Source organism: Somniosus microcephalus, chromosome 5 (assembly GCF_052327205.1).
Source record: "Somniosus microcephalus isolate GS21.2 chromosome 5, FLI_Smic_1.0, whole genome shotgun sequence".
NCBI classification, from domain to species: Eukaryota; Metazoa; Chordata; class Chondrichthyes; order Squaliformes; family Somniosidae; genus Somniosus; species Somniosus microcephalus.
In genome coordinates this window covers 13,545,400-13,569,385 of record NC_140991.1, presented here as the reverse complement: position 1 = coordinate 13,569,385, position 23,986 = coordinate 13,545,400, and the positions used below count along the sequence as shown (strand labels likewise).

The following is a 23,986-nucleotide window of genomic DNA, read 5'->3' as shown; positions in this document are numbered from 1 at the left end:
TGCACTTTCTATACTCCTCTAGGGCTTCCATTGTTTTTAGTCCTTTGTATCTGCCAAAAGCCTCCCTTTTTTTCCTAATCCATTCTTGTATATCCCTTGTCTTCCAGGGTTCCCTGGGCTTGTTAGTCCCACCCTTGACCTTTATGGGAACATGTTGACGTTGTACTCTCTCTATTTCCTTTCTGAAAGACTCCCATTGCTCTGATGTGGATTTTCCTACAAGTAGCTGATCCCAGCCCATTTTGGCCAGATCCTGCCTTATCATATTAAAATCGGCCTTCCCCCAATTTACAATCTTTATTTTTGGTCCATCTTTGTCCTTTTCCATGACTACCTTAAATCTCATTGAATTTTGGTCACTGTCACCAAAATACTCTCCTACTGACATATCTACCACTTGTCCGGCTATATTCCCTAGAATTAGGTCCAGTACCGCCCCCTCTCTTGTAGGACTTTTTACATGCTGGCTCAAAAAGCTCTCCTGGATGCACTTTAAGAATTCCGCACCCTCTATGCCTTTCACACTCTGACTATCCCAGTTAATATTGGGAAAGTTGAAATCCCCTACTACAGGTAGACTATCCTTTATCCGATAACCTCGGGACCAGCCGTGTTTCGGTTTTCGGAAAATTTCGGATTTCGGAAGGTATTTTATAAGACTGGGAAATTTGTCGGGGGTGGGTCGGCGGGGGTCAGGGTCGGCGGGGGTCGACGGGGGTCGGGGGTGGTGGTCGTCGGGTTCGCGGTGGGGGTCGGCGGGGGGTCGGCGGGGGTCGGGGTCGGCGGGGGTGTCGGTGGGGGTCCGCGGGGGGGTCGGCGGGGGGTCGGCGGGAGTCGGGGTCGGCGGGGGGGTCGGCGGGGGTCTGTGGGGGGGTCGGTGGGGGGGTCAGCGGGAGTCGGGGTCGGCGGGGGTCGGCGTGGGGGTCGGCGGGGGTCGGGGTCGGCAGGGGTCCATGGGGGGTCGTCGGCGGGGGTCGGGGTCGTGCGCCACTCTGGTCATGTCGTGCGCACGACTTACGCTGAACGAAAAAACCTTCGGTTTTTAGAGGGTTTCGGTTTTCGGAAGTTCGGATAAAAGGTGGTCTACCTGTATTACTCTATTATGTCTACACTTCTCTGAGATTTGCCTACATATCTGTTCCTCTATCTCCCCCTGACTGTTTGGGGGCCTATAGTACACTCCCAGCAAAGTGCTTGCTCCCTTTTTGTTTTTAAGTTCTACCCATATGGCCTCATTAGAGGAACCTGCTGAGATATCATCCCTCCTTACAGCAGTAATTGACTCCTTGATTAATATTGCGACACCCCCTCCTCTTTTACAACCCCTTCTGTCTCGCCTGAAGATTCTATACCATGGAATATTGAACTGCCAGTCCTCCCCCTCCCTCAGCCATGTCTCTGCAATAGCAACAACATCATGCTCCCATGTGTTCATCAACACCTTCAATTCATCTGCCTTACTCGCAAGACTCCTTGCATTAAAATAAATGCCATCCAGCCTTGCCATACTGCCTTGTGCCGTTACATATTTGCTCTGCCTTCCAGGCTGACTTGTTTTTTCCTCTATATTTAGCTGTGCATCACCCCCTACTATAGCTCCACTCTGTATCCCATCCCCCTGCCAAGTTAGTTTAAACACCCTCCAACAGTACTAGCAAACATCCCCGTAAGGATGTTGGTCCTGTTCCGGTTCAGGTGCAACCCGTCTGACCTGTACAGGTCCCACCTTCCCCAGAAGCAGACCCAGTGATCCAGGAAACTAAAGCCCTCCCTCCTGCACCAACTCTTTAGCCACACATTCATCCTTCTCTATCCTTCTATTCCTATACTCACTAGTATGTGACACCAGGAGTAATCCAGAGATTACAACCTTTTGAGGTCCTGCTTTTTAATCTGTTACCTAGCTCCCTAAATTCTTGTTGCAGGACCTCATCCCTCTTTCTACCCATGTCATTGGTACCAATGTGAACCATGACCTCTGACTGTTCGCCCTCCCCCTTCAGAATGCCCTGCAGCCATTCAGGGACATCCTTGCATCCTTGGCCCTGGCACTAGGGAGGTAACAAACCATCCTGGAGTCACGTCTGCGGCCATAGAAACATCTAACTGTTCCCCTATCACTATTGCTCTCCCACTCTTTTTCCTCCCCTCCTGTGCAGCTGAGCCACTCGTCGTGCCACGGACTTGGTTCTTGCTGCATTCCCCTGAGAAACCATCTCCCCCAGCAGTATCCAAAATGGAAAATCTGTTGGAGAGAGATGGACCCAGGGGACTCCTGCACTACCTTCCTAGTTCTTTTACTCTGTCTGGCGGTCACCCATTTCCTATCTGCCTGTGCACTCTTTACCTGCGGTGTGACCACCTCGTTAAATGTGCTATCCACGAAGATCTCAGCTTCGCAGATGCTCCACAGTGACTCCAGCTGCAGCTCCAGCTCCGAAACGCAGATTTTGAGTAGCTGCAGCTGGAGACACTTCCTGCACATGTGTTCGCCCTGGACACCTAAAGTGTCCCTGACTTCCCACATAGCACAGGAGGAGCACTCTGCGCAGCCGAGCTGCCCTGCCATGTCCTACCCTTAATTTACTTCCTTTACTTCCTTTAAATTAAAGAATATTAAATACACTAGGGACCTTATTTCCCTTTAAACACTACTTACTTGAAACTGGAGACCTTACTAGAAATAGTAGATGCATTGCTGGTCATCTTCCAAAATTCTATAGACTCTGGCACAGTTCCCATGGATTGGAGGGTAGCTAATGTAACCCCACTATTTAAAAAAGGTGGTAGAGAGAAAACGGGGAATTATAGACTGGTAAGCCTGACATCGGTAGTGGGGAAAATGCTAGAGTCCATTATAAAAGATGTAATAGCAGAGCACTTGGAAAACAGTGACAGGATCGGACAAAGTCAACATGGATTTACAAAAGGTAAATCGTGCTTGACTAATCTACTGGAGTTTTTTGAGGATGTAACTGATAGAATAGATAAGGGAGAACCAGTGGATGTGGTGTATTTGGACTTTCCGAAGGCTTTCAATAAAGTCCCGCATAAGAGATTAGCGTGCAAAGTTAAAGCACATGGGATTGGGGGTAAGGTACTGACTTGGATAGAGAACTGGTTGGCAGACAGGAAGCAAAGAGTTGGAAAAAACGGGTCTTTTTCCAAGTGGCAGGCAGTGACTAGTGGGGTACCGCAGGGATTGGTGCTAGGACCCCAGCTATTCACAATATATATTAATGATCTACACGAGGGGACTAGATGTAATGGGGTCAATTTTAACTCAGGTGCGGGGAATTGTCGGGTTCCCCGAATTTGGTGTTTCCCACACGAATCTAAATGGGTGTGTGAGATTGATGCAATTTTAACTCAATTGGCCAATTGATTTCCAACGTGTGGGAACCCTTGGCAAATGAGCATTTCCAGTCAGAAAGTCGCATAATATGACGTCATTATTGCTGCTGCATTTAGGGCCTGCAACAAGCCTTGCTTCTTCTGCAGGCTGCTAACCTTTTGGCATTTGCTGATACACTGAGCTGGAAGCAGAATGGCAAGAGAAAGACTGAGGTCTGCACCCCATTTTGACGACGTTGCCCTGCAGGCTTTAGTGGCGGGAGCAAGAGCTCACAAGGAGGTGCTCTTCCCTTCATCAGGGAGGAAGATGCCTCCCCAGCAGACAAAGGCTGCGTGGCTGCAAGTGGCAGAGGAGGTCAACTCCTTATCGGCTACCCGCAGAACCTGGATACAGCGCAGGAAGAGATTTCATGACCTTCAGCACACTGGAAAAGTGAGTATGAAGTTCCCATCACTCTCAATCTGATCTCCATTGCCTCTCCTCACCAGCACTCAGCTTTAGCAATCTCTTCCTCCACATCCCACTTGACACTGACATCCATGCACCCTTACCCATTCCCTCTCTCTCTATGCTCACATTCACCTAACTATTCGACTATGCAGCCCTCACACTCCCTATCACTCTGATGCTATGAAAACAACTGACAACACACAGGGAGGGCCCGTGGTCTTGCCACCTCACTCCATTTTTGTCTCCTTCTAAGCATCTATGCTATGGATTCTCTACACTCACTCCTTCATTCTCACTCAAACTCCACTTGTCTCCCTCTTTGCATGAAAAGAGAGCTCACAATAAAAGAGAATGAGTGAGGACAGGAGGAGGGCCACCATCAGTAGCCCACCTCACCCCCTGGGAGATGTGGTCCTGGAGATCGTAGGACTGGAGGATGAGGCGCAAGTGGGGGATGGACAGACGGGTGCATCACAGCAAGCTGGTGACAGAATAGTTTTCCATCTCTCCCATTGACATTGCATGAGTCGCTGATAATGATTCTGAAGCTATAACAGATGGACCTATGATCATCTGTAATATGCAATGTGCATGTAACCTTGACCTCACATCTCTAACTCTTTCTTTCACTCCCCCACAGGACCATCGAGAGCCCCCGTCCCCACTGTCCAGGAGGAAGAGCCTGAGCTTCCAGACTCCTCAGAGGAATCTGCAACCTCTGAGGGCGCAGCGTCAGCAGAATTCAGCGCACCCAGCACCAGCGCAGACACTCACACCTCGGTGGGACCTTCGGGACATAGAGTAGTGTTGTCACGTGGTGTATCACAGCTCACAAGTGAGCATCAGCAAATTGTGGAGACAGGGACAGCAGTGGAGAGTGCTAGTCGGAGGACGCAGGACTCTGCCAGCTCGGCTCAGCTACATGTCAACCCTCTGCCTCTGGGTCCATCCATAAGATCAGCCGGGCTGGAACTCCAGGAACAGATGCAGGAGTCTCTGGCAGGTTTTGTCTCCAGGGTCGATGTGAGTGTGGAGCGAATGGAGGAGTCCATAGCGAACATGAGCAGAGCCTTTGTGGAGTCATTGGCGCATGAACGCATCACCATGGAAAAGATGGCAACTTCCATGGAGGAGATAAGTCGCCAGGGTATGGAAAACATGGTGAGTGCTCATAATAGAATGACATCTCTTGAGGAGCGATGGGCATCTATTGAACAGAGAAACCAGACCTTCATGGAAGTTCTTCTGAGTAGGTCTGCCAGTGCAGATACGGGTCCCCATGGCCCCCTGATGTGCAGCAAAGTGCTCTCAAGCCACTTCCAAGCGCTGGCCCCTTCTGGCCTGTGCAGCTTCAGGTGGGTGAGCAGCAGCCTGGCGCTCCTGTTGCTGCTGCTGTTGTTCCTGGTTCTGCTGGTGCTGCGGCTGGTGTTCGAGCTCATCTAATGCCCAGAAGGGAAGGAAATAAATGGCTCCCATGCTTCTGGTATATGCCTCCGTTGAGGAAGCGCTGAGTGAAGGTGGCGAGCGGGGTTTCCCAGGAGGTCACACTGGAGATGTGTATGAGGCTCCAACCTTCCACAGGTGTGGTTAAGCATGGTAAAAGATGCCCCAGGCCTGAAACAACAAAGTCCTGCCACCTGCAAATGATGACTGATCAAATCTCCTCTTTAATGGTTGACCTGCAGCTGATAGTCAGCAAGCCAATAGTGCTCAGGCCAGGTTTCACAGGCATGATCCCCACCAGGCGTCTTTTACGTGGGAAAAGGCTTAAAAATGCAAAGGCCTGTTAAAATGGGATTATAAAGGCCAATTATTGCTGATTAAGGGCCTTAAAGACCAGTCCCGCCTGTTGGAGGCGGGACTGATTCAGGACCATCTGACACGCCTGGGTTAAAATGGCTCGGGGTCGGGAACCAGGCGGGGGAGGGTCCCGAACCCCAATTTCTGCAATTTTAACCCCCACACGCCTCAAAGCCCGCCTCACGGCTGAGTTAAAATCGACCCCAATATCTCCAAGTTTGCAGACGACACAAAGCTGGGTGGGCGTGTGTGCTGTGAGGAGGATGCAGAGAAACTCCAGTATGATTTGGACAGGTTGGGTGATTGGGCAGATGCATGGCAGATGCAGTATAATGTGGATAAATGCAAGGTTATCCACTTTGGTGGCAAAAACAGGAAGGCAGATTATTATCTGAACAGCAATAGATTGGGAGAAAGGGAAGTACAATGAGACCTGGGTGTCCTTGTGCACCAGTCGCTGAAGGTAAGCATGCAGGTGCAGCAGGCGGTTAAGAAGGCAAATGGTATGTTGGCCTTCATAGCGAGAGGATTCGAGTACAGGAGCAAGGATGTCTTGCTGCAGTTGTACAGGGCCTTGGTGAGACCACACCTTGAGTATTGTGTGCAGTTTTGGTCGCCTTATCTGAGGAAGGATGTTCTTGCCATGGAGGGAGTGCAGCGAAGATTCACCAGGCTGATACCTGGGATGGCAGGAATGACATATGAGGAGAGATTGGGTCGATTGGGCTTATATTCGCTGGAGTTTAGAAGAATGAGAGGGGATCTCATTGAAACTTATACAATTCTAACAGGACTAGACAGACTAGATGCAGGAAGGATGTTCCCGATCGCAGGGGAGTCCAGAACCAGGGGTCACAGTCTAAGGATAAGGGGTAAGCCATTTAGGACAGAGTTGAGGAAGAATTTCTTCACCCAGAGAGTGGTGAACCTGTGGAACTCTCTACCACAGAAGGCAGTTGAGGCCAATTCATTAAATATATTCAAGAAGGAGTTAGACATATTTCTTAAGGCTAAAGGGATTAAGGGATACGGGGAGAAAGCAGGGACAGGGGCCTAGAAATTCAGTATAGCCACTTTTGGGGCGGAAAAGTCGGGCGGCCGCTAAAGTTTGCGCCCGGCGCAAAGTCGAGGCCACTTCGCCGATATTCAGTAGCTTCGCCCTAAGAGTTTGCTCGAGCGCTAAAACTGGCGTTACACAACTATCTTTAGGCGCAAAGCCGGCGGTGCTGAGCTAAACCGCTGAGGCCGGGCGCAGCGCAGGTGCGGTCATTTCTTGATTGACAGCAGACACCCTGGCGCCGGCCAGCTCTTAAAGGGGGAAGGGTCGAGTTCGTCTGCTGCCACGCCCTGGACACTGCAGCCCTCCAGCTAGGCCTAAACACTGCTGCTGAACAGAAATAGCGCCGGGAAAGATGCAGAAGGCCCGTGAACGAGCGCAGCGCTTCACTGGCCATGATTTGAGGGTGCTGGTTAGAGCTTTGGAGAGGAGATGCAAACTCTTGTGCCCGGACAGTGGCAAGAAGCCTGCCACCAGCGTCTACAGGAAAGCCTGGAGGGAGGTCGCCCACAGGGTCACATCCAACAGCGAGGTCCCCAGGACCGGTGTCCAATGCCGGAAAAAGTTCAATGACCTCACAAGGATTGTCAGGGTGAGTCCCCTTTCTGGTGTCCTCCTCATCCTTGCATGTGCATCTCACATTATGGGCAAAGGGACCTAAAAGCCCTAATGGCCAGCCCTCATCCAGCAGCTATGGGACTGGCATGAACATCAATTGCACATTCTGCACTTTACACACTGGCCAAGCTATTCGACCATGGGAGGCAGTGCACACAAGATCTGGGCACCACACTGGCCAAGCTATTCGACCATGGGAGGCAGTGCACACAAGATCAGGGCACCACACTACTTAGAGGCCGTCCTTTCTCTTGCAGGCCAAGCTGGCACACAATCAGAAGAGCCGGACTGTAACCGGGGGAGGCCGTCCCCAGATCCAGCAGCTCAGTGACCTTGAAGAGCGCGTGGGTAGCCTCATGGGTGCCCGGGTGATTGGCCCCGTTGCATCTGGAGATGCCGACCCTGTTCTGGGCACCAATGGTAAGGACATCACCTTTTGGACCTCTCTCGTCCCACTTGCGCTTCAGATCTACATCCTTTGCCACTGTCCGACCAATGCGCTGAATGCCACCACTCATGCCTCCCTCGCTGACGCCCTCTCCTCACTCTAAAGCTACTCTTGTGCCTTCCTGCTTTCAGATGGTGAGGAGGAGGTCCCTGAAGCTGCCAGTGACAGCCCCTCGGAAGAGGAGGAGGAGGAAGAGGAAGAGGAAGGCGGCCCATCAGGGGAACCCTCAGCCGCGCCAGGGGATGCCAATGGAGGGGACACGTCTTCCCTGGAGGAGAGCCAGGGGGAAGTGTCGCAGGGGAGTGTAGCTCCTGTGCCCAGTGGCGTGCAGCAACGCGGGAAGGGTCGGGCAGCTCGGCGGCCTTCTTCCCAGAGGGGGGAAGGGTCGCAGGGGAGTGTAGTTGCTGGGCCCAGTGGCATCCAGCAACGCGGGAAGGGTTGGGCAGCTTGGCGGCCTTCTCCCCAGAGGGAGAGTCCGGCCTCCAGTCCGGAGACGGTCCTCGCCAAGGAGGTGCGCCTCCTCGATCAAATGTCCGTGGACTCGGATCGCCGGCACACCGAGTTCATGGGGGTTGTGGCACGGTTGCCTGAGGCCATCGAGTCCCTGGCTCATAGTGTGGCCGATTTCGGCGCCTCACAGGCCAGGAGTTTCGAACAATTCGAAGCAGCACACGCCGCGAGTCGGTCCGAATTCGGGGCAGCACAGGCCGCGAGTCGGGCTGAATTCGGGGCAGAACAGGCCGCGAGTCGGGCCGAATTCGGGGCAGCACAGGCAGCGAGTTGGGCGGAATTCGGGGCAGCTCACGCAGCGAGTGGCCAGGTGATCAGTGGTGCCGTGCAGTCACTGGCTGGTCTGATGCGGGCACAGACCAGGGCAGTACGGGCACTCGCTGCTGCCACACTCGCTGTGTCAGCCAGGCATCGCCAGGGCACCCGCCGCGCTGCAGCAGCACAGCGGTCTGTCCTTCAGCAGATTGCTGCGCATGCTGCAGTGCTGGCCCGGGCGAGTGCCAGTGTCTCAGGTGAGCAGCGAGCGCCTGCCATCAGCCAGCTTGCCCCCATTCCTGCAGCCGCCACTGCCACTCCCCCAGTGGAGCTGCGACGAGCTGCTGGAGAGACTGCTGCTGCCCAGCCACAGCTGCAGCAGTCACCAGCCGGCCCCTCGAGGGCCAGAGCTCGTCTAGGCCGACCCCCAAGGGCATCTGCCGTCACGCCATGTGCCCCTCAGGAGCCTTCCCCCAGCCTTGCAGCAGCCACTGGGCACACTTTGAGGAGGAGCAGCAGGGCGGCCAGGGGCCGCAAAAGGCTGGTCAAGGGATCGCCCTCGCAGGCCACAAAGTAGAGGGTGTGGGCAAATGTGTTTTTATATGGGGATGGTTGTTTTTATATGGGGATGGTTGTTTTGTTTATGGGGATGGTTGTTTTTGTAAGGCCGAGGATGAAGGCCATTTTTGTGGAAATGTTTTGTTATTCCTCCCCAGGTTGTGGGAGTGAGTCATGTGTGTGACTGTTTTTTGGGGGTGTTGTCTGTTTTTGGGTTTCATGTAGGAAGGGCCCTGAGTTTGTTCAATAAAGCATTTTATTTATTCAGCTTGTCCATGTTTGATGTTTGAAGTGGTTGTTGCCTTAACCGGCTGAGGGCTTGCGGAGCGGCTGCATTCAGGTCCCTTCATTGCCACAAGCCATTCCCTGACAGGGGGCCTAGAAGTGACGTTCAATAAGCCGCCGACGGGCGGCCCTTGGACCTTGTGCCTCCCTCCTGGGCTGGTACTCCTCCTCCTCCTCCTCCTCATGCTCCTCCTGCTCCTCCTCCTGAGGTGGTGCTCCAGCGTGAGGTGGCAGTGCCTGAGTCCTGCGGATAGCCAGGTTGTGCAGCATGCAGCAAACGACCATGACCTGGGAGACTCTCTCTGGCGAATACTGCAGAGATCCGCCGGAACGATCCAGGCAGCGGAACCGTTGCTTGAGGACGCCAATCGTTTGTTCTATGATGTTCCTAGTGGCTTGATGGCTTTTGTTGTATGCCTCCTCAGCAGGGGTCCTGGGCGCGCGGAGCGGGGTCATGAACCAGGTACACAAAGGATAGCCTTTGTCCCCGATAAGCCATCCTCTTGGGGGAGGCTGTGCCTGGAACATGTCAGCCACAGTAGTCTGTCGCAGGATAAATGCATCGTGGCTGCTGCCTGGAAAGCGGGCATTGACAGCTAGGATGCACTGCCTGTGGTCACACACCAGCTGTACATTGAGGGAATGGTAGCCCTTCCGGTTGCGGTAATCCTCGGCATTGTCGATAGGTGCCCGCAAAGCCACATGCGTGCAGTCAATGGCGCCCTGCACCATGGGGAAGCCCGCTATTCTTGCAAATCCCACTGCATGCTGCTGCTGCTTCTCCAGGGTCATGGGGAAGGAGATGAATTGGTGTCTCCTTCTGAAAAGGGCATTGGTCACCTGGCGGATGCAGCAATGCACGGCGAACTGGGATATGTTAGCAATGTCCCCAGCAGCGGCTTGGAAGGAGCCGCTTGCATAGAAGTTCAGAGCCACCGTGACCTTCACTTCCACCAACAGAGACGTCCTGCACATCAGCTGTGGACGCAGATCTCTGTGAAGCAGCTGGCAGATCTCTGCAACCACCTCCCTTCTGAAGCGCAGCCTCCTAACACACTGCGCGGCAGGCATGGTGAGATAGGACACCTGCTGGCGGTATTTCCTGAGTGGGTAAGGCCTACATTGCCGACGCCTGTTGCCCCCTCTGTGTCTAGCCAGGGCTGCCCCTCTCACACAGCGTCTGCGAGCCCTTCGCACATAATGCTGAAACTGAGGGTTGGCACCCCATGCAGCCCCCATAATATACTGGCAAACAATGACCACACAATGAAGGCGAATTGCCAAGCTCTGGCCTGAAGCCAAAAATACCTCTCCTATGTTGGGCCAAAGCAGTAAGCTCTCTTCCTTGGTCTCTGTCCATAAATCCGTTGCACAAGAGTGATTGCTGCAAAATGGCTGGCCTTTATAGTTCAGGGTAAGTGCCCTTTAATTTGCGCTCCCCGCGGCCCGCATGGCCTCTGCTGCGTTCCAGTTCACAGTTCTTAGGACCGCCACGCCCACATTGGGCGGGCGCGACTGAAGTTCCGGATTGGGGCGCACAAAGGGCGTTGCACGAGGAAATTACGTCATAATCTGCGCGCGCAGCTGAGCGCGTGCAAACACTTTGCGCCAGCGCTAAATGTCTACTGAAGTTGGGCGTAGGCGCAGATCGCGCTGCGCCCGGCCGCTAAGTGCCTAGCGCTCGAGATCTACTCCTCCTAAGGCGCTAACGGCTGGCGCACGCAACTGAATTTCTAGGCCAGGGTACTGAATTTGGATGATCAGCCATGATCTCATTAAATGGCGGAGCAGGCTCGAGGGGCCGAATGGCCTACTCCTGCTCCTACCTTCTATGTTACTTTGGCCTAGAAATTCAGTTGTTTGCGCCAGCCGTTAGCGCCAGAAAAGGGTATATTTCCGGCACTAGCCACTTAGCGCCCGGGCGCCGCCGGATCTGCGCCTACGCCGAAATTCAGTTGGGATTTAGCGCCGGCGCAAAGTGTTAGCGCCCGCTCAGCTGCGCGCGCATCTTATGACGTCATTTGGGTGTGCAACGCCGTTTGTGCGCCCCAAACCGGAAATTCAGTGGCGCCCGCCCAATGTGGGCGTGGCGCTGTTAAGAACTGTGAAGTGGAACTCAACAGAGGCCCTGTGGGATTCGGGGAGCGCTAATTAAAGGGCACATCCACTCACCCATAAAGGCCAGCCATTTCGCTGCAATGACTTTACTGCTTTGGATTTCTGGACAGAGAGCAAGGCACAGAGATTTCTGATTTCGGACAACATAGGAGAGGTATTTTTGGCTTCTAGCCAGTGCTTTGACATTTGCATCCTTGTGATTTGGCTGTTTGGAACTTTATAATGGGGGCTGTATGGGGTGCCAACCCTCAGTTGCAGCATTTTGTGCGAAGGGCTCGCAGACGCTGTGACAGAGGGCCAGCCATGCCTAGACGCAGAGGGCCCATCAGGCGTCGCCAACGTAGGCCTTACCCAGTCAGGCAATACCGGCAGCAGGTGTCCTATCTCACCATGACTGCGGCGCATTGTGTGAAGGGGCTGCGCTTCAGGAGGGAGGTGGTTGCAGAGATCTGCCAGCTGCTTCACGCAGATTTGCGGCCACAGCTCATGTGCAGGACATCTCTCTCGGTGCAAGTGAAGGTCACGGTGGCTCTCAGCTTTTATGCAAGCGGCTCGTTCCAAGCCGCTGCTGCGGACATAGCGAACATCTCTCAGTTCGCCGCGCATCGCTGCATCCGGCAGGTCACCGATGCACTTTACGCGAGGAGACACCAATTCATCTCCTTCCCCATGACCCAACACAAGCAGGAGCAGCGTGCAGTCGGATTTGGCAGGATCGCGGGCTTCCCCATGGTGCAGGGCGCCATTGACTGCACGCATGTGGCTATGCGGGCACCTATCCACAATGCCGAGCATTACCGCAACCGCAAGGGCTACCATTCCCTAAATGTGCAGCTGGTGTGTGACCACAGGCAGCGCATCCTAGCTGTCAATGCCCGCTTCCCAGGAAGCAGCCACGATGCATTTATCCTGCGCCAGACTACTGTGGCTGACATGTTCGAGGCACAGCCTCCACCAAGGGGATGGCTTATCGGGGACAAGGGCTACCCTTTGTGTACATGGCTCATGACCCCGCTCCGCGCGCCCACGACCCCTGCGGAGGTGGCATACAACGAAAGCCATCAAGCCACAAGGAACCTAATAGAGCAAACGATAGGCGTCCTCAAGCAATGGTTCCGCTGCCTGGATCGTTCCGGAGGAGCTCTTCAGTATTCGCCGGATAGAGTCTCCCAGTTCGTCGTCGTGTGCTGCATGCTCCACAACCTGGCGATCCGCAGGACTCAGGCACTGCCACCTGACATTGCCCCACCACCTCAAGAGGATGAGCTGGAGGACCATGAGGAGGAGGAGGAGCAGCCTAGGAGGGAGCGACAAGGTCCAAGGGCCGTCCGCCGGTGGCTTATTGCTCGACACTTCTAGGCCCCCTGTCAGGGAATGGCCTGGGCCAATGAACGCAGCTGAAGGCAGCCGCTCCGCAAGCCCTCAGCCGCTTAACCCAACAACCAGTTGAAACATGACACCTGCACATGGTGAAAAAATAAAAATCTTTATTTCACAAACTCAGGGCCCTTCCCACATGGAACAGCAAAACAGAGAAGACCTCCAAAAAACAGTCGAAAACTTCTGTCACTCCCAAAACCTGGGGAGGACTAACTAAACTTCCACATGCAAATGGCCTTCCTCACCGGCCTTACAAAAAAACGCCCCCCCCCCCAACACAAACACCCCCATAAAAACAAACAAGATAATGCCCCCCAGAACAGAAGCCCCCGCATGACCAAAACCCGCGCTCGCCACACTCTACTCGGCGTGCCGAGAGGGCGAGTCCTTAGAGAGCGTTCTCTTGCCCCGGCCCGACCTGCAGCTGCGCCTCAAGCTGGGCCCTGAGGCTGGGGCAAGGCTGGGGGAAGGCTCATCAGGGCGACAATGCGTCTCGCCAGATGCCCTTGGGGGTCGCCCTACACGAGGGCCGGCCCGGGAGGGGCCGGCTGGTGGCTGCTGCAGCTGTGGGTGGCCATCTTCAGTTCCTGCAGCAGCTCGTCGCACCCTGGCTGGGGGAGTGGCAGTGTCGCCTGCACCAATGGGGACAAGCTGGCTGATGGCAGGCGCGCGCTGCTCGCCAGAGACACTGGCACTCGGCCGGCCTGGCAGGGGAGCAAGCGCACCAATGTGTTGGCCGCCAGACCGCTGTGCTGCAGCAGGGTGGCGGCTCGCCTGGCGACGCCTCCGCGCCAGTGCGAGGGTGGCAGAAGTTAGTGCCCCAACTGCCCTGGCATGTGGCCGCAGCTGCTGTGCCAGTGTCTGCCCAGCACCTCTCATATGGCGACTGGCGTGCTGCGCTGCGGCGAGTTGCTGCACCCCCCTGTCGTGCGCTGCCACAAGTAGGTCCACCCCCCTGTCGTGCGCTGCCACAAGTAGGTCCACCCCCCTGGCGTGCGCTGCCGCGAATTGTTCCAGGCCCCTGGCCTGTGATTCGGCGAAAGCCACCACACTATGTGCCAGGCTCTCCATGGCGTGAGGCATCTGCTCCACCACCTGCATAAACTCCACGTGGCGCCGCTCCGACGTCGCCGACATGTCGTGCAGGAGGCGCACCTCCTGGGCGACGTCCGACTCCGGACTGGAGGGCGGACTCGCCCTCTGGGCAGAAGGCTGGCGTGGCGCCGGACCCTTGCCGCGTTCGCCCACCCTACTGGGACCAGGTTCTCCCCTCCCCTCCACCACCTGCCCCCTCTGGGCAGAAGGGCGGCGTGGTGCCGGACCCTTCCCGCGTGCGTCGACGCCACTGGTACCAGGTTCTGGCCTCCCCTCCACCGCCTCCCCCCGGCTCTCCTGCACGCCAGACGTCTCCCCTCCATTGCCATCTGCTGGCGCGGAGGAGGGTTCCCCGGAGGTGCCGCCTTCCTCCTGGTCCTCCACGTCCTCCTCCTCCGAGGGCCTGGCTCTCTGTGCTTCAGGGAGCACCTCCTCCTCAGCAGCTGAAAGCAGGAAGGCACAAGTGTAGCTTTAGACTGAGGACAGGCCGACAGCCAGGGAGGCCGCAGTGGTGCATTATGCGCATTTTGCGGTCAGTGGGGAAGGATGTACATCTGATGCGCGAGGGCAAGGAGAGAGGTGCACCCGGTCATGTCCTTACCAGTGGGTTCCAGTACAGGGTCCGCATCGCCGATCGCGACAGGGCCTGTCACCCGGGTACGCAGGAGTCATGCCACCCTCTCCTCCAGATCAGTCAGCTCCTGGTAGTCGGGACGCCCTCCACCAGTCGCTACCTGACTCCTGGCGTTCCTCGCCAGCTTGGCCTGCAAGAGAAAGGAGGGCCTCTAAGTACAGTGTGCTGCCCTGTTGCTGTGTGGGAGGCCTCCCATGGCTGAATAGCTTGGACAGTGTGCTGCCCTGTTGCTGTGTGGGAGCTCTCCCATGGCTGAATAGCTTGGACAGTGTGATAAGTGCAGAAAGAGCTTTGATTAACATGCAAGTGCCATTGCAGCGGGAGGCGGGCTGGGCATTAGGCCTTTGATGTCCCTTTGGCCCTAATGGGAGGTGCACATGCAAGGATGAGGGGGACAGTGGAAAGGGTACTCACCTTCACCATCCGACTGAGGTCATTGAATTTCTTGCGGCACTGGTCCGCACTCCTGGGAACATCGCAGTTGGATGAGACCCTGCGGGCAATTCTGCTCCAGGCGTTCCTGAACTGGCTCCTGGGAGCCTTCCTGCCACTAGCCGGGCACACAATCCGTCTTTTCTTGTGTACCCCATGGATGAGCACACTCAGCGCATGCTCAGAGAAGCGCTGTGCTCTGTCACGGGCCCTCTCCATTCCTCCAGGCGCTGTTTTGGCACACCACCAGTGCTGAGGCCTAGTTGCAGCGCTACAGCATGCAGGGCGTGGCAGCAGTCAAAGTTGACCCTTCCCCCTTTAAGAGCTGGCCGGCGTCAGGGTGCCTGCTGACACTCAACACATGACCGCACCTGCGCTGCGCCCGGAATCGGCGATATCAAGCCGCATCGCCGGATTAGCGCCTGAACACAGCATTGCAGCGCCAGTTTCAGCGCTCGGCCAGAATCTGGTCCAACTTCACTGAATTTCGGCGAGTTGGTCTGCAGTTTCCGGCGGGTGCTAAATTTACCGAGCGCCCGACTTTAGCGCCCCAAAACTGTGCAAACTGAATTTCTAGGCCTTTGACTTTAACAACTGGACTGTAGAAATATTCACCAGGTCCTACTTACCAATCAGCTCCTTCCTTGGTTGTGACGTCACTTTAGCGGTTTCGCAGTTGTTGCTGTTTGACTGCTCCCGCTCACGGACTCTTTCCTTGGTGTACAGTAAGAATCAATTGCTACAGGGTGAAAAGTTAGGAAAAACAAAGGCGAAGCAAGGGAACTCCTCCTTCCACTCCTCACCTAACTCCCTGACTCATCCAACTTGCAGCACTCTGTTTAAACCGCACTCAGCCGCTGTGCTCGATCTCCACCCAGGGCCGCTCTCGCTGCCTCTGCTGCCGGTGAGTCTGGGCCGCTCTCTCTCTCTCCCCGCTCTTTAAATCCTTGGTCTCTGCACTCAGTCTCCACCCAGGGCCACTCTCGCTGCTGCCGCCGGTGAGTCTGTCTATCTATCTCAGCCTTGAATATACTCAAAGACTCAGCATTCACAGTCTGCTGGGGCAGAGAATTCTAAAGATTCACAACCCTCAGAGTGAAGAAATTCCTCTTCATCTCAGTCTTAAATGGCCTACCCCTTATCCTGAGACTAAGCCCCCTAGTTCTAGACACTCCAGCCAGGGGAAACAACCTCTCAGCATCTACCTTGTCAATCCCCTTCAGAATCTTGTATGTTTCAATTAGATCACCTCTCATTCTTCTAAACTCCAAAGAGTATAGGCCCACTCTACACAACCTCTCATCATAGGACAGCCCTGTCATCCCAGGAATCAATCTGGTGAACTATTGTTGCACCGCCTCCAAGGCACGTATATCCTTCCTTAGATAAGGAGACCAGAAGTGTGCACAGTACTCCAGGTGTGGTCTCATCAAGGCCCTGTACAATTGTAGCAAGACTTCCTTACTCTTATACCCCAACCCCTTTGCAATAAAGGCCAACATGCCATTTGCCTTCCTTATTGCTTGCTGTACCTGCATGCTAGCTTTCTGTGTTTCTTGCACGAGGACACCCAAATCTCTCTGAACACCAACATTTGATAGTTTCTCACCATTTAAAAAATATTCTGTTTTTCTATTCTTCCTACCAAAGTGAATAACCTCACATTTCCCTACATCACACTCCATCATTCAAGATCAGTCAAGATGGCGGCTGAGACGGTCCGGTGCTAAGCGCGCTCTCCCTGCTTCGGGCGGCCTGCTCTCGCCGCTCACTCCTGCAACAGTAGCGAAGTGTTCGGTGAGTCGGGCGGAGGCAGCGCAGCGCAACGAGCAGCAGCAACAGCCACGATGACCCGCTAGAGCATGTCGGCCGGCAGCTCCTCGGCGGGAAAGCATTCCGACTGGGAGGAGCGGAGCCGAGCATGGCGGCCAGAGGCCGGACCGTGAGCGGGAGAAGCAGGCCCCGGGCCGTCGGACCGTGGAGCCGGCGACGGTGAGGAGGAGGCCGCGGCGACCGAAGCATTTACATCCCGACGATGTGTTTGGCGAGTCGGGCGGAGGCAGCGCAACGAGCAGCAGCAGCAGCCACGACGACCCGCTACTGCACGTCGGCCGGCAGCTCCTTGGCGGGAAGCTCGCAGTCCGACTGGGAGGAGGGGAGCCGGGCATGGTGGCCAGAGGTTGGATCGTGAGCGGGAGAAGCAGGCCACCACACGTGGAGCTGGCAACAGTGAGGAGGAGGCCGCGGTGACGAGGAGGACGGAGCGGCTGAGGGACATTGTGCTCCCACTGCCACGGGAAGCCATTGAATTGACTTTCTGAACACGGCGCTGTAAGAATAGCTGACATGTCCCTACGGGGAGTAAGCATTCCATTGTACTAGTTACATATGGCAAATAAAACTGAATTGAATTGAATATGGTACATCTGCCACCTTACTGCCCACTCTCTTAGTCTATCTGTATCCCTTTGCAGACTCTTTGAGCTGGATTTTACTCACTGAGACACGTTGGGGGCGGGACTGCTGCCTTCCGGGTTCTAGTCCCACCCCCAGCGACATCCGACGCACGGACACTATTTTCCCCGGATTGGCCTTGTTAAGCTCACCCTACGGGCTTGCCGGCCAATTAAGGGAAAGCCGGTGTCAGATGACATCAGTTGATGACGCTTCATCTGCCAGTTTTCTTAAAGGCACATGAACCATAAATTTTTGACTGATGATTTGACAGTGTTTGACAGCATTGAGCTGCTGTCAAACACTGACAACCACTGTACACAGGTGAGCCCTTGCCCCCAGGCTCTCCAGTGACTCTCTCCTTAGGATGAAACAGATGGCAGCTGCAGGTGAGGGTACAGAAGTGATCTGTTACTTCTCCCATTGAGGTGAGGCCACACAAACACTTCAAAGCTTGTCACCTACAGAAAAATCTAAACATATTAAAAATGACTTTCCCAACTTTTCCTTACCACTGATACTGACCAGTGTCCCATTGCATCCTTCACACCACTTCTGCAGCTGTCATCTATACACCAACATAACAACAGACCCACAGCACGCCTCACTTACCCTGGTGGGGTTCCTCGACATCAGGAAGCCCGCAGCAGAAGTCAAAAAATTGGAAAAAGCCTCTTAACTGCATGTTAACTACCTGTTAACAGGCAGTTAAGTGGCTATAATCCTCTTCCCGTCGCTAGGAGTCGGGTCCCTTCGCAAATCGGGGACCCGACTCCCAGGAAGATTGGTTGGAGGTGGGTTGGGAGCGGGTTCGGGACCCGCTCCCATTCTTTTTGACTTTCCCAGCAGTCCCGCCTCCAAAATCGCCTCCTCAGGGTTTGTAAAATCCAACCCTATGTGTTCTCCTCACAGCTTACTGTCCCACCTAGCTTTGTATCATCAGCAAACTTGGATACATTACACTCGGTCCCTTCATCTAGGTCATTAATATAGATTGTAAATAGTTGAGGCCCCAACACTGATCCTTGCGGCACCCCACTAGTTACAGCCTGCCAACCTGAAAAAGACCCATTTATCCCTACTCTCTGTTTTCTGTCCGTTAACCAATCCTCTATCCATGCTACTATATTACCCCCAACCCCATGAGCCCTAATCTTGTGTAATAACCTTTTATGTGGCACCTTATCGAATGCCTTTTGGAAATCCAAATATACTGGTTTCCCTTTATCTACCCTGCTAGTTACATCCTCAAAAAACTCTAATAAATTTGTCAAACATGATTTCTCTTTCATAAAACTATGTTGACTCTGCCTAATCATGTTATGATTTTCTAAGTGACTTGATACCACTTCCTTAACAATGGATTCCAGCATTTTCCCGAAGACTGATGTCAGGCTAACTGGCCTGTAGTTCCCTGTTTTTTCGCTCCCCCCTTTCTTGAATAGCAATGTTACATTTGCGACCTTCCAATCGGCTGGGACCTCTCCAGAGTCTAGGGAATTTTGGAAGATCAAAACCAATGCATCCACTATTTCTTCAGCCACCTCTTTTAGAACACTAGGATGTAGGCCGTCAGGTCCAGGGGATTTGTCGGCTTTTAGTCCCATTAGTTTCTCTAGTGCTTTTTCTCTACTTATATTAATTACGTTAAGTTCCTCACCCTCATTAGACCCTTGTTTCCCCACCATTTTTGGTTTGCTTTTTGTGTCTTCTACTGTGAAGCCAGATACAAAATATTTGTTTAACGTTTCTGCCGTTTCCTTATTCCCCATAATAATTTCTCCTGTCTCAGCCTCTAAGGGACCAACGTTTACTTTTGCTACTCTTTTCCTTTTAAGTTGTTTTACGCCGACTGACGTTATTTCGGAACGGCAGCGCTACCGGGACTTTGAAAATGGACGACACCGCGGGACCCGCCACCAGTCGGCAGAAGAGCGTCCGCCGCCACTTTCTTGACTTAAAACTGTGCTAACGGGGGGCACTAAGGTTGGGAATTTCTCCCCCTAAATGTTTAAAAAGCGGAGAGGTGCGAATTCTTGCACTCTCAACATTTAAATTGAGGTTAGGTGGGTTTATAAGGGGTAAACTAGGTTGAATTTACACTCCATGAGGCGTCAAACAGAAGGGGTGTTAAATAGTTACCCTCAGGAGTCTAACTCCAATTCCCTGGAGTGATTTGGACATTTTCCCCAATCCAGAGTCAATGGGAAGCTCAAAATAACTTCACAGGAACACTAAACTGGGAGGTCAATACACGCTGAGGTTGATGTTTACTGGTGCACATAGTGCTTAAAATGTCGGATACCATATCTGGAATCATCCCGATAGCAAATGTAAGGCATTGACGGGATTTTCCGCTTCTGCGCTGTCTGTCCATTAATACGCTGGAATTCCCTGACTGGGCAGCGCAGAAGCGGAAAATCTCGCCTTTAAACCATTTAGAAATGAATCAAACGCTGCCCTAGTTCTTGTTACTTAATGAAAGACATTTGAAGCGATGACTGGAGAAAGGTTAAATTATTGCATCACCCTGGATTTCAGGGCGCGTCACAGAGCTCTGAGCTTGACGTGATCCTGCAGTCCCTGAAGGCAGTTCAGTGAAAAGTGAACAGGGGAGGAGGAGGATTATGGACAATACCGACAAATCCGATGGGAACGCATCCGATGATGCCCACAGCCAGACATCGGGACCAGGAAATCAACCAAGGTCAAGCGCTGGTGGCACCGCCCCTTGTGATTCCAGCACCTCCCCAGATGGAACCTGCCCATTCCCAGGGGCAGCATCGGACTCTGGTGGTTAGTACATCTAATATCTTACCTGTTTGACGTTCAGATGAAAGGTATATATATTAAATTACCTGTCTGCTCCACCGTCACAGGTCTTGCGGCTACAGTACAGCTCAAGCTTCTGCACTGAGACTTAACTGGTTCTGAGACTGGAAATGCAAAACTGGGCTGGGCGAGGCACCAGTCTCTTACAAGATGCGTTTGGTGTCAAATTTACTTATTTATTAAGGAGCATTAATATTTTATCAAAGCCTTATTCATTGATCACACATTTTAATGGACTATTCTCAATTGATGAATTGCTTTGCAATGACTGGTTTAAAGAGAATGACAATACAATTTGCTATTAAAATTATCCCAGTCACCTTGGATTAAGTATATTTTGCAATAAAAAAGTTTTGTTGTTACACATGTATTGGGACGACAATCTCAACAGCCACCATCTTCAATCTGAAGGCAATTCCACCTGAACTATTCTGCAGACTGGGTGAATCATAACTTGAAGGACATTCCAACCCATCATCATGTTCTTTATAAAACAAGCATGTGCTTATATTCAAACTTTGGGAGTCTTTTATTGCTGTCAGTCATGGCTGACAGCAATCTCCTGCTTAATTTTTGTATCCATATGTGCAAAGACTAATTATTTGGAGATAGAACTGACTAAAATAAGCAAACTTCTGATTCGCTCCATTTTTATATGCATTAAGTATATATGCTATAAAGCATGTTTGAAATTGCACTTAATACATGATGAGGGGGTTGACGTATGAGGAAAGGTTGAGTAGGTTGGGCCTCTACTTATTGGAATTCAGAAGAATGAGAGGCGATCTTATCGAAACATATAAGATTGTGAGGGGGCTTGATTGGGTGGATGCGGTGAGGATGTTTCCACTGATGGGTGAAACTAGAACTAGGGGGCATAATCTTAGAATAAGGGGCTGCCCTTTCAAAACTGAGATGAGGAGAAATGTCTTCACTTAGAGGGTAGTAAATCTATGGAATTTGCTACCCCAGAGAGCTGTGGAAGCTGCAACATTAAATAGATTTAAAACAGAGATAGACAGTTTCCTAGCAGATAAGGGAATTAGGGGTTACGGGGAGAGGGCAGGGAAGTGGACGTGAGTCTAGATTCGGATCAGCCATGATCCTATTGAATGGCGGAGCAGGCCCGAGGGGCCGTGTGGCCTACTCCTGCTCCTACTTCTTATCTTCTTACGTAATACCTCCCATTCCATAACAGAAATGTATAGTTACAAATCTTGTGCTCCTTGTACTAAAAGTATTCTGCTGCTTGTAAAACTTTTGTGACTTTTACAACTGTTGTGATTTTCTTATTAACTGTGATTCAATAATAGAAGAAATACATAGAAGCAACAAAATGGAAACAGGCCGTTTGGCCCGACCAGTCTGTGTCAGCATTTACCCTCCCCGCGAGCAGATAGTTCTGATCACATTCACCCACTTCACTTCAAACACTTTTCCTTCATCCATCTATCCAATATGATCTAGTAGTGCCTACCTCAACCACTAAAAGCTGGAGGTGAATTGCATATCCTTATAACCCTCTGTGTAAAGAAAGTGTGCTTGAGAATAGTGAAAACTATTACATAAATTTGGAATTGTATTCTATCCAACTGTGGTTTTATATTATCTATACAATCAAGCCACCTTCTACACTCAGATTAAGGAAATGAGGATCCCGAAGATGACAGAATGGTACATTTCCCAGTACAGAAAGTGAAAGAGCAGGACACAAGGTCATCTTGCAACAATTCCCTCACAATATTTTTAAAAATACATTTTATTTTGAAATCGTAACCTGTTTTCCAGCATCGGATGAGAAGAACCGGAATACATAATGAAAAATAACGTTTTTACTCGACAAGTCTTCAGTGGAACAGGTAAATGACGCTTTTACCTAAAAAATAAACAGTTTAGCAATTAACTTGTTACTATTGATTATCCTTGTTGATAAACTGTAAATAGCATTTTATTAGGATCTTCCATGGGATGAACCTCTGAGAGGAGTGGCATATAAGCCACAGTGACACTCAAGGCTGTCTCAATAATCCAGCCACGGCTGGGGATCAACGGATTTGACTAAAGTTTGACTAATGATGGAGCAGGGTGGTGAATGGCAGAATAATGCAGTCAGTAAATTGATGAAAGACCTGCTTCACTCCATTAACTGAGCCCAGCCAATGTACATATTGTGATTAAAGGATATTTTGTCTCCACACAATTGACAAAAATCACTGGAAACATTTTGGGTGCCCTGAACACATGTGGCATTCTGTGTCTCCTGTGATTTAAATGTGTGCTTGTGTGTGTGGATGGGGAGAGGGCGGGGTAAACTCTTGACTCATATAGTTGATGTGTCTGTCTTCTCATATTTTCCAGGTGCAACGATGAACAACCTCTTCCTTTTGTGAGGTGGGCCTGTGGATGATCTTGCAAATGAGTTGCTCCATAGGATTTCTGTTCTGCCAGCAATGTTATACCCATTAAATGACGACACTCCACAGCACCAAACCCTTTGTGTTGGTCCACTTCTTTTAGTCATTGTCTTTGTTGTCCTCCTCAGACATCATCTTTCAAGCAACCCAGAGACGGATTGGTGTAGACATAAAAACATGACTCTACCCCCAGGGAATACAGGCCACGTTTTTGCAACCAGTCCTCATAATTTAACCCTTTAAGCCCTGGTCTCATTCTTGTGAATCTGCACTGTACCCTGTCCAAGGACAACACATCTTTCCTGAGGTTTTGTGTCCAAAACTGAGCGCAGTACTCCAGATGGGGTCTGATCAAAACTTTGTACAACTGAAGCATTTTTCACTTTTGAATTCCAACCCTCTTGAGATAAAGGCCAACTTTCCATTAGCCTTTTTGATCACTTTTTGTACTTGTGCACTAGCGTTTAGTGATTTGTGTACCTGGACATCAAATCCCTTTGCTCCTCCACAGCTCATAGTCTCTCACTATGAATGAAGAAAATATTCAGATTTGTCATTCTTAGATCCAAAGTGGATGACCTCACTCATCTCCACATTGAATTAAAGGGTTAAATTGAGGGCAGGTTGCGTAAACTTGGCTTGTATTTCCTTGAGTTTAGAAGGTTGAGCAGTGATCGACTTGAGGTGTATAAAATGATAAAGAGATTCAATATGGTAGCGATCGAGAAACTATTTCCTCTGTTGGGGAATCCAGAACAAGGGGGCACAATCTTAAAATTAGAGCCAGGCCATTTTGGAGTTAAATCAGAAAGCACCTTTTCACACAAAGAGTAGTGGAAATCATAATTCTTCACCCAAAAGTCTCTGGATGCTGGATCAGTTGAAATTTTTGAGACTGAGATTGACAGATTTTTGTTGAGTAAAGGTATCAAAGGATATTGAGCAATTGAGATATTGATAGGATTCAACAAAGGAGGACAAAGGGATTAATTAAGAAAGGGAAAATAGAATATGAGAGTAAGCTTGCAGGGAACATAAAAACTGACTGTAAAAGCTTTTATAGATATGTGAAGAGAAAAAGATTGGTGAAGTCAAGCGTAGGTCCCTTGCAGTCAGAATCAGGGGAATTTATAATGGGCAACAAAGAAATGGCAACCAATTAAATACATATTTTGGTTCTGTCTTCACAAAGGAGGACACAAATAACCTCCCAGTGATGTCGGGGAACGTAGGGTCTGATGAAAGGGAGGAACTGAAAGAAATCAGTATTTGTAGGGAAATGGCGTTAGGG

The 23,986-nt window shown here is 51.7% G+C and overlaps 1 long non-coding RNA gene across 1 annotated transcript; it reads left to right on the top strand.

The window, feature by feature from the left end:
- The first annotated feature begins 20,015 nt into the window (after positions 1–20,015).
- Positions 20,016–22,764, top strand: LOC147116897 (uncharacterized). The gene is made up of 3 exons (XR_015078264.1): positions 20,016–20,245; positions 22,070–22,140; positions 22,640–22,764. It is a non-coding gene; the product is annotated as an uncharacterized LOC147116897 (long non-coding RNA).
- The last annotated feature ends 1,222 nt before the right edge of the window (positions 22,765–23,986 follow it).